The sequence below is a fragment of the Neolamprologus multifasciatus genome, chromosome 20 (genome assembly GCF_963576455.1).
Source record: "Neolamprologus multifasciatus chromosome 20, fNeoMul1.2, whole genome shotgun sequence".
Taxonomy (NCBI): Eukaryota; Metazoa; Chordata; class Actinopteri; order Cichliformes; family Cichlidae; genus Neolamprologus; species Neolamprologus multifasciatus.
The window spans coordinates 4,655,099-4,668,974 of record NC_140458.1 but is presented as its reverse complement, the minus strand read 5'-3'; the positions used below and the strand labels follow the sequence as shown (position 1 = coordinate 4,668,974).

At 40.3% G+C, this 13,876-nt stretch overlaps 2 long non-coding RNA genes across 2 annotated transcripts; both read left to right on the top strand.

Moving 5' to 3' along the window:
* The first annotated feature begins 5,826 nt into the window (after positions 1-5,826).
* LOC146494161 (uncharacterized) lies at positions 5,827-7,430 on the top strand. The gene is made up of 3 exons (XR_014871539.1): positions 5,827-6,020; positions 6,107-6,237; positions 6,329-7,430. It is a non-coding gene; the product is annotated as an uncharacterized LOC146494161 (long non-coding RNA).
* A 95-nt stretch (positions 7,431-7,525) lies between these two features.
* LOC146494160 (uncharacterized) lies at positions 7,526-12,276 on the top strand. The gene is made up of 4 exons (XR_014871541.1): positions 7,526-7,680; positions 8,914-8,951; positions 9,032-9,187; positions 9,607-12,276. It is a non-coding gene; the product is annotated as an uncharacterized LOC146494160 (long non-coding RNA).
* The last annotated feature ends 1,600 nt before the right edge of the window (positions 12,277-13,876 follow it).

The following is a 13,876-nucleotide window of genomic DNA, read 5'->3' as shown; positions in this document are numbered from 1 at the left end:
CACACGCACGCACACGTCACCTGGGTAGGCTGGAAGACTGTTTACTTAGCCTGGCTGTGCGTAGGACACTCTCTACACACCCACATAGACACACACTGATACACACTCATCCCCCCTCCCTTTCCAAACGCCTTCGATGCTTTCCATTTTTACACAGCACCGACAGAAGTTGCATGTTACAGATACAATAAGGGGAATGAGAGTAAGTATATAAGCATAAATATACACATATATAAATACAGAACATATAATATGGATAAATAGGATTGAACATTTGAGTGAGTATATTGCACAGTGATTATTGCACAGTCGAATATAAGAAAAAAATATTGAGTGTAAATAAGCACTACAGCTCAGTGGTTCACGCCCTCCCTTGACCCTGTTTCCCCTCCCTGTCCCCTCCAGTGAGGAGTTACACAGTCTGATGGCATGTGGGACAAAGGAATTTTTAAGTCTGTTGGTTTTTGACTTTGGGAGAAGCAACCTGTTGCTCAATAGGCTCCTCTGATGGTTTATGACTGTGTGCAGAGGACGCCCAGCATTGTCCATAATGTCCAGCAGTTTCTTTAATGTCCTTTTCTCTGCCACTGTCACCAGAGTGTCCAGCTTCATGCCGACCACAGAGCCTGTGGTTATTATGTGCATATAATCTAAGACAAATGAGCTAACACAAAGAATTCCAGGGGCTGACACCAGTTTCTTGGTTACTGTACTCCACTATGAAAAACCTTCATCTGTTTGAGAAGTGCATTCCTGTTCCCTGAAAACTATTCTTCCATCAACACGATCACCTCTGATTGATTATCTTTCACAACTCTTATATGGAGTATGTGTCATGGTTGGCTGTGTGGCAGGCGAGCAAGCAGGAGTGGTGGACCCAAAATGCAGAACTCAGACACGGAAGTGAAACTTAAAGCAGCGCAGCTTTATTGCTGGGAAAAACCTCGTACTAACTAAACTCACCAAAAGACAAACAAAAGTCTGAACAGAGGAACCGAGGACTGAAACACTGGAAAAGAAATACTAAACTGGAGCAGGAGACGAAACACTAGAAACAGAACACACAGCTAGTTGAGGGTACGACGCGACAGGGAACACAGGAAAACGCAGGGCTTCTATACACAGGGGAGTAATCAGGGAATGGAAAACAGGAGGGAGACACAGCTGGGAGGGTTTGGGCTAACGAGACATGGGGAGCAAAGCTAGACACACTGAGATGAGGCACAACCTTTCACAATAAAACGGGAAACAAGAAACAGACACAGACTTGACACTGAACTGAACTTACACTAAACGAGAGACACAACTTAAGAACTAATCCCTCACAAAGAATAACTGAAACATAGAATACTAACAAACAAGGCATGACAAAAGGATCAGAATACAAACCATAATACAAAGGAATAAAAGAACTGAAAATGTTGAGTCAAAATGACCCAGGACCGTGACAGTATGACCTTTAAAACATTTCAGATGGCGCGTCACAAATCAGAGCATTAACATTGACAGTGTAAGTCTGGCCTTTATAAACCATACCATTGTCTTTGTGATTCTTTGAGATGTTTGTATTTGGTCTTTTAAATACTCCCCAAGAGGACTTTGCTTACTATGCCCGTTAAACAGGTGCACTGTCATCATCATTTTCAATGCCCTTTGTTCACTATCACTGCCATATTTGTGTAGGAGTAAATCCAGTTTTCTCTGGCATTTCCACCTCTGTCTAGCTCTCAAAGTCATCTGTAAACACAGGCGTTAATCCAAATTAGTTTCGTTTTACTGTTTATTTGACTGAGGCTTGTACAAGCGGAAAGACGATGAGATCCTTACATGTACATTGTTAGGTGGTTTAGCTCCTAAAAGGGAAGGACACCTCATTCAATGTCGTAAACTGTAGAGTACACACCATCTGACAAAGACGAAACTGGTTTAGAAAAACCCAGCTTTACAATACTCAGTATTCCATCACACAGCAGGGGTGTTTACCATAAAGGGCAGACATGTTCTCTTGAACAAGTGACATTGAACTATGGACTACAGTTGTATGACATACAAAACAGCCAACCTATAGGCACACAACACCTCATGAGCTGGCTGATAAGCTTTTCAATTACAAAACAAGACTGACAGTTCATAATCTGTTGTAGAGCTGCCAAGGAAAGAAGGATGAGTTCACAATTCACATTAAAATGTCAAAGATACCTTATAGCACCTGAGCGATAGAAAAAAAAAAGGCTAAAGACCTTAAAGTTTTCATCCTTCACTGACAACCTTGTTTCCAAAGAGATATTATGTGTCTACAAACTAATCTAACCTAGAGCAGGGGTGTCAAATGTGTAATGTTATATCTCAGTTATTAATGGCTAGTCAGTACATGGACCTGTTAAAGAAAAAACTGGAAAACATAAAATAACAACCCCCCCACCCTCCCCCCCAAAACCCTCATGTATTGAATAAATCACTAGGATAAAACAGTTAAGTCTAATTGTTGAATGTGTCATTGTGTTTCTTAAATTTGTACAGTCTTGGTTCAAGCAGTAGGATCAAAGCCATTCCTTTGATCCTGACCACCTCTCCAGCCACTCTGTGCTGGGGGAGGTTTTATTAAATAGAATAGAATAGAATAGAATAATCCTTTAATTGTCCCACAAGGGGAAATTTAGTTGTAACAGCAGCCAAAAAGACACATATACAAACAAACAGTACACAGGACACGGAACAGAAACCTACACAATTTTTTACATATTTACATCAAGGACAGTTGTTACAATATACAGAGAGTAGATACATTGCAGATACATTCTACATTCACACACACACACACACACACACACACACACACACACACACACACACGCACATTCTTGCACATGCATACAGGTGCTTACACACACACACAGTGCCTTGTCTTTGTAATCAAGAGGGGTCTTACGAGGGGAGGTGCTTGTGCTGTGATGTGTACTGTAACAGTTTGTCAATAAATAGCTGCGAGGGAAGCTGCTCTTTGCAGGATTTGAGCTTCAAGAGCTGGTTCTTGACCAAAATTTCCCTCATTAGCGAGTGAAAAACCGGTTGAAGATGTTCTGTTATGTCTTGTGTTCTTCATGATGAATAAGTCTCTAAACTAGCGGGGCTTGTGGAAACACAGACCCAACATACAGCATTCTGTATAAGCATACAAAAATATTGTAGAACATACAGTAAATACATTTTTTTCTATTTCAAAATAAGTGGGCTAAGGATATTTCTTACTTGCCTTTTGTCTTTCAATGAGACGGTGCAGGTATGCTGTGGGAAAGCTGTGTTGTTAAAATTAAAACAACTGTGACAAATGTAACAAATTGGCAGAGGAAAAGGACATTAATAGGGGTCACTCAGAGGCTGTATTAAAGTAAAAAATCTAAATCTGTCGTTAAAAACAGACAGTGGTTACAAACAGAAGGACAATGTAACAATCTTTTGCATTTAATGCATTGGTGAACTGTATGCCCAGATCTTACTTTTTTGCACCATCTGGTGGTGAACCATGGACGGTACAGTTTGTTTGCTAGTCCACATGGTATCTGCATGCTGCAGCTCCGGCTTAGCTCCACACAAGGAGAAAGTAATGTTCAAAATTAAATAAATTGAACAAATAAGTAAGAAAGCAGATAGAGAAGACGATAGTAAGGCCATAAAGGCCCGTTTTGCCCCTCCTGGATGGCAGCTCAGGTTTGTATACTTTAAATGTTTTATTTTCTTCTTTCTTACTTTCTGATTGATTGACATAAGGTATGTGTGATGTGATCTTTTTTATTGTCTTCTTCTGTAAGCATCTCTCACAGGTTGTCGACACTAAACCCTGTTCAGTCCACATAGGGCAGTCCTTCGAAGGCCGGGTAAGCCGAAAGTGAGTGGCTGTGAATTTGGATGGTCTAGGCTTCAGATGTGCATTACCAGTGAAGTTTAATAAACTCAGCCGTCTGCTCCTTTCTCCCTAAAATATAACAGGACACTGGAGTAAATTCTCTACCATCTCACACTTCTGTTTAATCAGTTTTCTGTTTGAGGTTTATTCAGCTGTGTGAAAACTATAACTAAACTAAAGTAAAGGTAGAACAGCTTGACTTATTTGTTTAATTTATTTATTGTGGATAGAAGTAATTATGCCACAATAATAAGGGAACATTCACATCTATTAATCTCTGCCAAACCGATTTACTTAGGAGCAAATAAAACACTGAAAACAGCCAAACAATAACATTTTTAAGTTATCTAAGTGACTTATATATCATGTTTAACCTGACGAGCGAAAGACCGCAGGGGTCTTAAAATGTCCACTGTTCTCACCGGCTCTAGTGAGTCTTGACCTCCCAGTCAGCTGGAGCTGGTGGGTAAGAGACGTCTCTGAAAAGGTTGGAGCACTTTTGCAAATATGAGATGTCTTGATAAATTGAGCAGGTATTTGAAGTTTACACAGCTACTTTCTCGCCTGAAAATATGTTAAAAGTTTATTTTGTGACCCAGAAAGCTTAGTAAGAGTAATTTTAAAACATTCATTTAAGGTTATCACGTGTTTTGTGAGCAAATGCTTTTGCATATTCGTAGTGTTTCCTCCCTTAAAGGAAATATCTACTTTGCAAGTTGCCCTGTTGTCATCTGTTCTCGTAAAGTGTAACAAAACTTTTGAGCGTTTGAGCTGCTTAGGCGACGTGTTTCCTGCCAGGTAAATGAGGCTCTGCAACGTGGTGACGTCGAGGCGACTGGAATTGATAAGGGAATCGTTTGCAAAAATGATAAACAATTCCAATTAATTGAAACAGTGGGAACCGGTTCTCAACAAGAACCGGTTTTCGATTCCCATCCGTACTCACTCCTTTGTTTAGATCTATCTGGTCTTAGATAGTAATCTGTATTGTATTTGGGCTATTGGAGTTTTTTTTGTAAGCTATGTTTGTTAGTATGACGTTTTCAGAATTACTAAGTAAAAATAGTGGTGTACAAACATTTGTCAACTTTTCTGCAGGTTTGAACATGGCTGCTTCCACAAAGCAGCATGTGTTTTTCATATTCATGTTCAGATTTGACTGTCTATGTGTGTAAATGGGCTGGTTTTTATATTGCACTTTCCTTCTTTACTTGAGCATTCAAGCGCTCTGTGTAAGAAGCCTCATTCAGCCATTCATACGTGCACCTTTTCCTACAACTAAATGCTTTCTATCTAAAATTTGCACACTCTAATGAATGCACCTTGGGTTTAAGTATGTTGCTCGAGGATACTTAGGCATGCAGATTGGAGCCCGGAGCTCCATCTCCTGGGCTACCTTGTGTACACACACACATGCACACGCACAGACAGCTGACCTCAACTCTTCGGTAATGGCTTCTCTCTCCTCTTTGCTCCTCGTCATTTATGTGTAGACAGAAACCAGCTCCATTTTAAACTATGACAACTGCATCTTTCTTCTTCATTGATCTTTTTTTCACTGTTTGTTTTTATGCACCACTCTGTATTTATTCATTTGTTATTATACATTTTTGGCTCTTTTCCACATTGTGTCTCTTGTCCTGTCTTCCTCCCCTCACTCCCAATCGGCCATGGCTGATGGCTGCCCCTGCTTGAGCCTGGTTCTGTTTGTGGAGGTTTCTACCTGGTAAAACGGAAATTTTCCCTTCCCACTATTGCCAAGTGGTTCCTCATAGGTGCGTCGTCTGGTTGTTGGGGTTTTCTCTGTGTTATGGTAGGGTCTTGATGGAATGATGGAATGATTCAAAATAAATATACGGCGATGGAAAATTTCTGTTTCAACTCTCCCGACCTCTGTCTTATTGTTATGTAGTTGTACCTTAAACTTGTTAGGAGTTGGTGGGGTTTCTCTGGTGTGGTGTCACGGGGTCTGCTTCTGTTTTCAGCTCAGGTAGGCGGGGTGGTGTGTCACGGGATGCTGACACACTGGCGGTGCATCAGACGTCATTTGATGGAGCGTTACTTAGGAGCAGCGCGACTGACGTCTGGTGTCGGAGTATTGCCACCTCCTCGAGTGGTAACGTGTTTAATTCTCCGCGGTGTGCATTACGGCCAACCTATGTCTTGGATTTTGTTTGCTTACCTGTTGTCCTGTATCCTCAGCCGGATCCATCACCCGCTTACCTGTCAGCTGTTTGTGAAGCCGCATTTCCGGGATCACTACGGAGATCATTTACAGCGTTTCTCCCACATCCTGAGAATCCCCGCCCGAGCCCGTACAGCCAGTGTGACAAGTGAGCTCTCCAACTCTCCCCATGTTTATTGTTGTTTCTTACCGGTGGTTTGGCATCTCCCTCTAAAGTTTCGTTTTTCTTTTTCTTATAGATCCACCCTGCGTGCGCGGGTAACCCCTTTCCCTCCGAATACGTGTCAGCCTCCTCCCCTGGTTTCCCTCTGTTTGTCCCTCTGTATAATTTCATCCCGTGCAAATAACTTTGACACCACAAATAAAGAGCACTCCCTGCATTTTCTGCGCTTCTGTGTGTTCTGCCATAGAGTCCGTTCACTCAGCATAACAAAACTGTGTTCAAGGCCATGACGCCTTCATTATTCATCTGGTACTTTTGTGATGTTGAGAGTTTAACTGACAATTTTCAAATAGGAAAGGCAAATAAAAATGCACATAAAACTACTTGGTTTGAAGTCTACTGTCATTTGAATTGTTCTTTAAACATCAACACTCAACCTACCAGAGCCAGTTACTTGGAGCTCACACAGTTGTAATTCCATTGGGTCTATGACTCTGTAAATAAGCAGCTGTTCACTAACAACTTTACCAAAAGTGTATGTGTGTGTGTGTGTGTGCATGTGTGTGTGAGAGATTTGTTTGAAGAAGGGACCACATCATAAAAGAGAAGTGAAAACTTCCTCGTTTGAAAGTGAAAACAGAAGAGAAGCCATCTGAGTATCAGTATGCCTCAGAACCTCAGTATGAAAGTCTTCCGTGCTTTGGTCTGTTTCATCTTTCTTGGTGGGTCAATTTATTAATATTTCTTTAATTTTGTTATTCTCAGTATTATTTGTCTTTGTTTCCTTTTTACTTCTAGTTGATCAGTAAATTTAAGCTTCTTGTTGAGCAGTTGTAGCGATAAACTGTCTTAGCATTTTTTCATTTTCATCTGCCTCTTACATGTTATTGGTTTCTGTGGTTAAACGCAGAGTTGGAAAGAGTCAGTCAAACATTTAGTTCACTGGAAGTACAACTAAACCTGTGAAGAACTAAAAACTGCTTTAGCAAAGACAAGAAACCCTTGAAATGATAGGTAAAGCAGTTAAATGTTACCATCATTTTCGAAAGGTACTCAGAGTTGGTTCCTTGTTTGCTGTACCATTCTCATCTTTTGTGAAGCAAAACATTAGAGAACAAGTGTTGACAACCTGAAAGCTTTGAATGTTAAGCAACAAAAAAGACAATTTTAACCTGTAAACATCCAAAAAGCAGATTAAGACGTCGTCATATATATATATATATATATATATATATATATATATATATGCAGTTTTTCTGAAAAGTGAGTAAAGCCTTTAGGCCATATATTTACACTGTTTGACTAAAGCAAATATCTTGTGGTAAGTTACTGCAGGTACGCTGCCTGTGGTGGCTCTTATTCTGATCACTGTCTTACCAGTGGCTTTGCTGATTTTCTGCAAGAAGAGGAGGGCCAGTAAACCTAAAGGTGAGCCTAAAATAAACATGCACATAAGACAGTTTTCTTCATCACTTCAGAAAACACGGTATTGATGTCTATCGCCAACCTTAAACAAGCTGCCTTGCAAAAATGTATTAATATATGTAGCTGGTAATTCTTAAAAGTGCTTCTGCATCATGAACCCTGATTCCTCCCCCAGCTCCCTAATCAAAGCTTGAGGCTTATGAGGGCGACTTATGGCAACTTTCTCACTTTAAAAAAAAGGGTCGCAAGTTGCATAACAGTATCATCGCTCTGCCATATTTACCATAAAGTTTCTGTTTAACACCTTATATTCTTAGACTCCTAATGATGATACTGTTATACACTATGTTGTTGAACAAACATTTAGAGATCTAAGATTGAGTCAAAGTAAAAAATATATATATAGCTTTGAATGGCCAAAGAAACCAGAAAGTTTTATCATCACTTCATGATTACAGTAAAAGGGGATCGAAAAACTGGATTTTTGATGAGTGTTTAAAGTTAAAGTCATAAACACAACATCTGAGATGCAGCCAGATGTGGCAGCTTCATGGCTTGTGACTTTGCTGTGGCAGTGAATGCAACTCTATTTTTAACCACACGACCAGATGTTCATTTAGGATTCAGAACCGTGACTAGTCACAGCAAGTTATTGAACTCCTGACAGTTGTGAAGTCAGTAATCTTTGCAATTTCTTATTAGAATAATGAATGAAAAAATGTAATCAGGATAATAATCTTTCAGCTCCTTTGGTGTTAATGAATTGATGACAACAATGAGGCAACCCCCCCAAAACAAGAATCGTTTTACAACTGGAGACCACTGACAATTTTACCTTCCCCATCTTTTTTCTTCTGTATTTTTGACTAATGTCAGTGTCACTACTGGTAGAATGAGGTGATACCTGGACCTTACACAGGTTGCATAGATAGTCCAACTCAGCAACATCAGCAGGGCTGGTATTTGCTACTTTGTGCAAAATGACCTCCAAAAGGTGTACTAGTGTGAAGGTCTCTGACTAAATAATCAGAAATAGACTTCATGAGGGTGGCCTGAGTTGCCAATGTACTTTAGTGGGCCCTCTGTTCATTACCTGGCACCGTGGAGCCTGACTGGCAATTGCCAAATGAGATTAATTGACATCTGATGTGTTTTTAAAGTGTTCCCTTAGGTTTTTTTAAACAGCATTGGAGCAGCATATTAAAGACAGATGTTTACTTTTTGCTTGTTCTTCAGGGCCTCCTGTGGAAACAGAGTCCCCTGACATTACAACGGTGAGTTTTAGGAATTACAAGACACCTGAACTTGATTTTAGCTTCATTTGATTTCAATTAACTTTTTTTTTGTCCTCCAGGCCGGTCAGTTCTATGAAGAGATCAGAGAGGGGGACAGATTGAGCAATTTACCTCCTGAAGGAGTATTTTCAATTTACACCACTGCCAAATGCCCCCAAGGAAACAGAGTTGAAAGCACAGATGACTACAGTCTTGTCACCCGTCCTCAGAACAAAGTAAGTACTTGATTTTTCAGGTTTCATGCCACAGCATTTTTGGATTTTATCAGGTAGTGGGAACTGTGGAATCATCCATCAATATAAAGATCATGGTCCTCTTACAGTCAAGGATTCAGGATGATTTCATAAGAAGCACTTTGTGTTGCTGCAATTTGTTTTTGCATCATTATAGTATCTATTTCTGTGATTTCTACCTATTTTCTTTTTCTTTTCTTTTTTTCCTTTTTCTTCCCCCCCCCCCCCTTTTTTTATTTTTTTTTACTAACAAGGCACAGCTGGGTGTAACCCCTTTTTTTAAATGATGTAAACTCTGAAAAAAAGAAATGTGAATTTGTGCTATATAAATTTGAATCTTTGTGTATCTGTACAATTGAATTTGTTTAGAAAATAGTTAAAGACTGATTTGTATCTTCCAGAGTGAAGAGGACTTGAGTAAGATTGCTGCCACCAACAGCGCCCCCTGTGGCCATGCAGATGTTTTGTACTCCACGCCTCATGTACATTTCAGCACAGCCAACCACACCAAAGACGCCTCACCTCCTCTGTATTCTACTGTTGGAAACCATCAGTAGTAATGTTATTACAGGCTTATTGCTATGATAGTTGTAGTTTGTTCAGACCAACTGGTAATACAAACTTTCTTCCATTAATCATGCCATTGTGATTTTTATTAGTCAGGGAAACAAGCAACTGCTGAAATAATGCATTTCATAGTGGATCAACAGGCATAACTGATTTGTAGCAACCTGATCATAGTCCATTGGATAGTCCACCTTTGTATTTAGCTGAGGAGTTTATAGAAAGTTAGCCTGTAGTTGATAACTACTTAAAAGTAGTTGGTACTAACTTCACACAACTTTGCACATGAAGAAAAGTTCCATTTTAGTGCAAAGGAAAAAAATACATGAACAATAATCAATGATCAAAGGTAATAAAGTAGTTCACACAATGATGATTGACTCAAGTTCTGTGCTTAATAGTGCTCAAAATGATCATATAATGATTATCAAATAATAAGAAAAAGAGTAAAATTATAAATAACATTTCCAGTGAAGTTTATATTAAAGCCCGTTTTTTACATAATCTTTGAGAATTTCTGTATTTTGTTCACCATTTTTTTTTCTTGGGCTATTACTTGAAATTGAGATGAATTGAATTGAATTTGCATACAAGCAGCAATGTCATCTCCTGCACATCTTATGTAAGCTGTTATTACAAAGCAAAACAGCAGATTTCAGTTCGCAAAATGTAAATATGCAGATTGGGGCACAATTTAAGCTTCATGTTTATGATGGAACTGCAGTCCTTACAGGCAATAAATAAATAATAGGCGGGATTAGTTGATCTCTAGTGACAGTTTCAGCAGATGCTGAATGGAGTGCTGAAAACAGAACATTAGAAATAAATTGATACTTAATCTTTTACTCTTTCTTCACACATTTGTGGTGTTACGTTCTCTAACATGCGTCTTATATGATTTGCTCTGGGTCAACTGCACAGAATGTACTGAAGAATGCCAAAGACCACCCAAAAAATTGGACATAACTTTCAACTATGGCTGCAACGACTCATCAATTAAATAACTTAATTTAAAAAAATTCTTGACAAAATGTATTTTCTTCAATGCATTGTGTGATGCGCGGCTCTGTGGTGCACCGATGTGTTAAACTATGTAAATGCAAGTGTTTCACCCACATTTGCTATGAAAAACAGACCTGCAATACAAATGTATTTAGGAGCAGCGTATGAATAAACAGTCTGACAACATTAAGCAGACGCAGCCTCAGTTTTAAACATAAAAACCGTCGGCAGCAGTAATGATGACGCTGGCACATTTTATTGTGAAGCCACACCAGGAAGAGCAAAGAGGCTGAGCTGTTACCAAGACGGTGAGCTCAGTGTAGCGTGAAAGAAAATGTGTTCGTTATCATATCGAGACTAGCTCTCTAGAGAGAGATCAAATTGGTGATTGTTTGATCTCCACTTGGTTGCATGCATGTACTTTGTGTGGCACACTGTGGTTTAGGAGGCAGGGTGTGTCTGTTTACCTTCGTGGTTGGGAGCCTGTCTCTGTTATGAAAAAAAATGATTAGATCATTAAAAGCTTATAAGCTACAGTGAGACTAGTTGGTGGCACCTTGTCTCACGGTCATGAGGGTTGCACAGTAGCACTGTTGCACGCCTAGGGTCCTACAACCGGCCGTATCCCCTGGCGTATTGCCCACAGTTTTGCGGGTTTACACAGCCAGCATGACCTGGCTGTGGCTAACGCGTTAGCTCAGCAAGCAAAAGCTTCTCTGGCCTGCTAGAGGAACCCAGCTTGTTCTCACAAGTTTCACTCTCAGGCTTCCCAGTTCATAATATGTAACATCAAGCATCTCATTCACACCGTAAGATAAACAATAAGAGCAGTGGTGTGGGGATGCTTCGTGTCTTACCCGTTGAGACATGGGAAACCCAATGTGTGTGTTTGTGTGTTGTCTTCTGGTTTCTATGTTATGGCTGTCTTTGCCCCGTGTGAGTACGGCACCCCGAATGTCTCATAAACGTATGGCATCCCTCTCTATGCCTCTAGGAGACGGGCATGAAAGATGGTTCCTGAGGGTTGCCCAGCAACTTACAATTCACATATCTGTGCCCTGGCTACCCCTTGGTACCTGGACCTTGTCCTCAGTGCCATCTTTCAAACAGCTTGAGGACACTGACCTGAAATGTCTGTCCCTGAAATTGCCTTCTTGCTTGGTATAATATCTACCAAAAAGATTAGTGAACTCCATGCTCCATAGGTCCACAGGCATTGCTGCAGGTGGTTGCCGGACAGGAAAGGGGTAATCCTCCAGCCCAACCATGCGTTCATGCCGAAGGCTACGAATAACTCCCACTGAGGGCTTGAAGCAGGGATCAGCGCCAGGCTGCCCTGTGCACTGTTCGTGTTCGTGTATGTCAGGCATATCCAGCCAATTAAGAGGAAACACTAGCTCTTTGTGAGCTCCCACTTTAGGATCCCGGGCAGACATCTGTCTAAGTAAAATAAGAAATATTGTATTAATTGCATTAATATTCAAAAATGTAGAAAAGCCAAAATCAATGTACATGGTCCAATTGGCCATACAGGTTGGACACTGAATTATTATTATTAATAGTAATTAATAATAAAATAATTCAGTGCTGCTGAAAACACCTGTTTGGTAACATGTAATGTAACATGTTACCAACCCAATTCAGTCATTACATTAGAGTTACAATTATGGCATTATTTGTCTTATACTTTGTGTTAAATTATTGTTTTTTCCCCCCAGCTGTATCCATAAAGGTTGAGTTGAAAGAAAACAAATCAAACAGGCTTTTTTTGTCCTGTGAACTCCTCCTCAGCTGATTTCTGTTCCTGAGGGAGAGGAAGATTGTGGAGCAGTCTACAGCGGAGATATGGTCATTGTAACTATATATCAACTATATATTTTTAGTAAACTACCTGTCACAAACCTCACGGTAACTCACAGTTTTGTGTCACTATTTGATGCAGCGATGCAGCGATGCAGCCACAATATGATAGCAATCTGTCTGTGTTTATAAATTAGATGGTGATTAACTGCAAACCTGCACCACCAGGATCGGTTGCCTCATCCCAGGTGATTTGTGGACTTGCATTGCAACCATAGTGGTCGCCCAGAGGTTGAGTACGCTGCATGCTCAACACTACAACACAGAGCAAACACCATCCCCAATGACACAGCGGCCAGGGAGGCAGAAGAACAGCACATGAAGAAGGCCCTGAGTAAATGTAGTTATCCCAGCTGGACTTTTGTCAAAGCTGGAAAGACACCTAAAGAAAGCTCCAGCCGATCCAGGAGAGAAGGACAACCGCTGCCCAAGCGAAAACCTGCAGTGATCCCATATGTGTCAGGAGTATCGGAACAGTTGAGACGCATTTTTTCTAAACGCCGGGTCTCTGTGGCTTTTTAACCCCAAAACACACTGCGCCAAAAATTGGTCCACCCCAAGGATAGAGTCCCCCGACCAGTGTTGGGTGCAATGTGTTACTAAGTAACGCGTTACTGTAATTAAATTACTTTTCCACTGAAAAAGTAGAGTAACCTGTTCATTTTTAGGTATTTTAATTACAGTTACTTACAATGTACTTGCGTTACATTGTAAAATAATTAAACTCGCTGAATATCATTATTTAATTTCAATAATTTGTCTTCTAAATGTAGAAGTAAACTCTGCCTCTTTAACATCGTTGCAGTGCAGGTGCGTGTCATTTTGCGCCAGTTTGCTGCATAGTCGTATTCTAAAGCGGAAGATGTCAGACTCGGCTGAAGCGAGTGGCTGTTTTTTGAAATGGACATATACCCGTCTCTTCCCTTTTCTGAAACAAGCAGACAACAATATTACAGTAATATGTAAGCTATGTCCTGGGGAGAAAAAAACTATCGGCTGCTGTTCATAGCACGAGTAATCCACTGAAGCGGCTGACACGAGAGCATAGACGAACACTTCTGAGTGATCCTTGTTCATCATCCATGGATAACACCGCGGCAACTCCTGCTAAGCAAGCAAAACCTGATTTTACTTCAGCAGCACAGAAAGCGTCTGAAGGTGAGCTTAAAATATGATTGCAGGCTACATTGTGGAAGAGATACTACCGATGCGTACTGTAGAGTCTCCGTCTTTAAAAAAATTTAT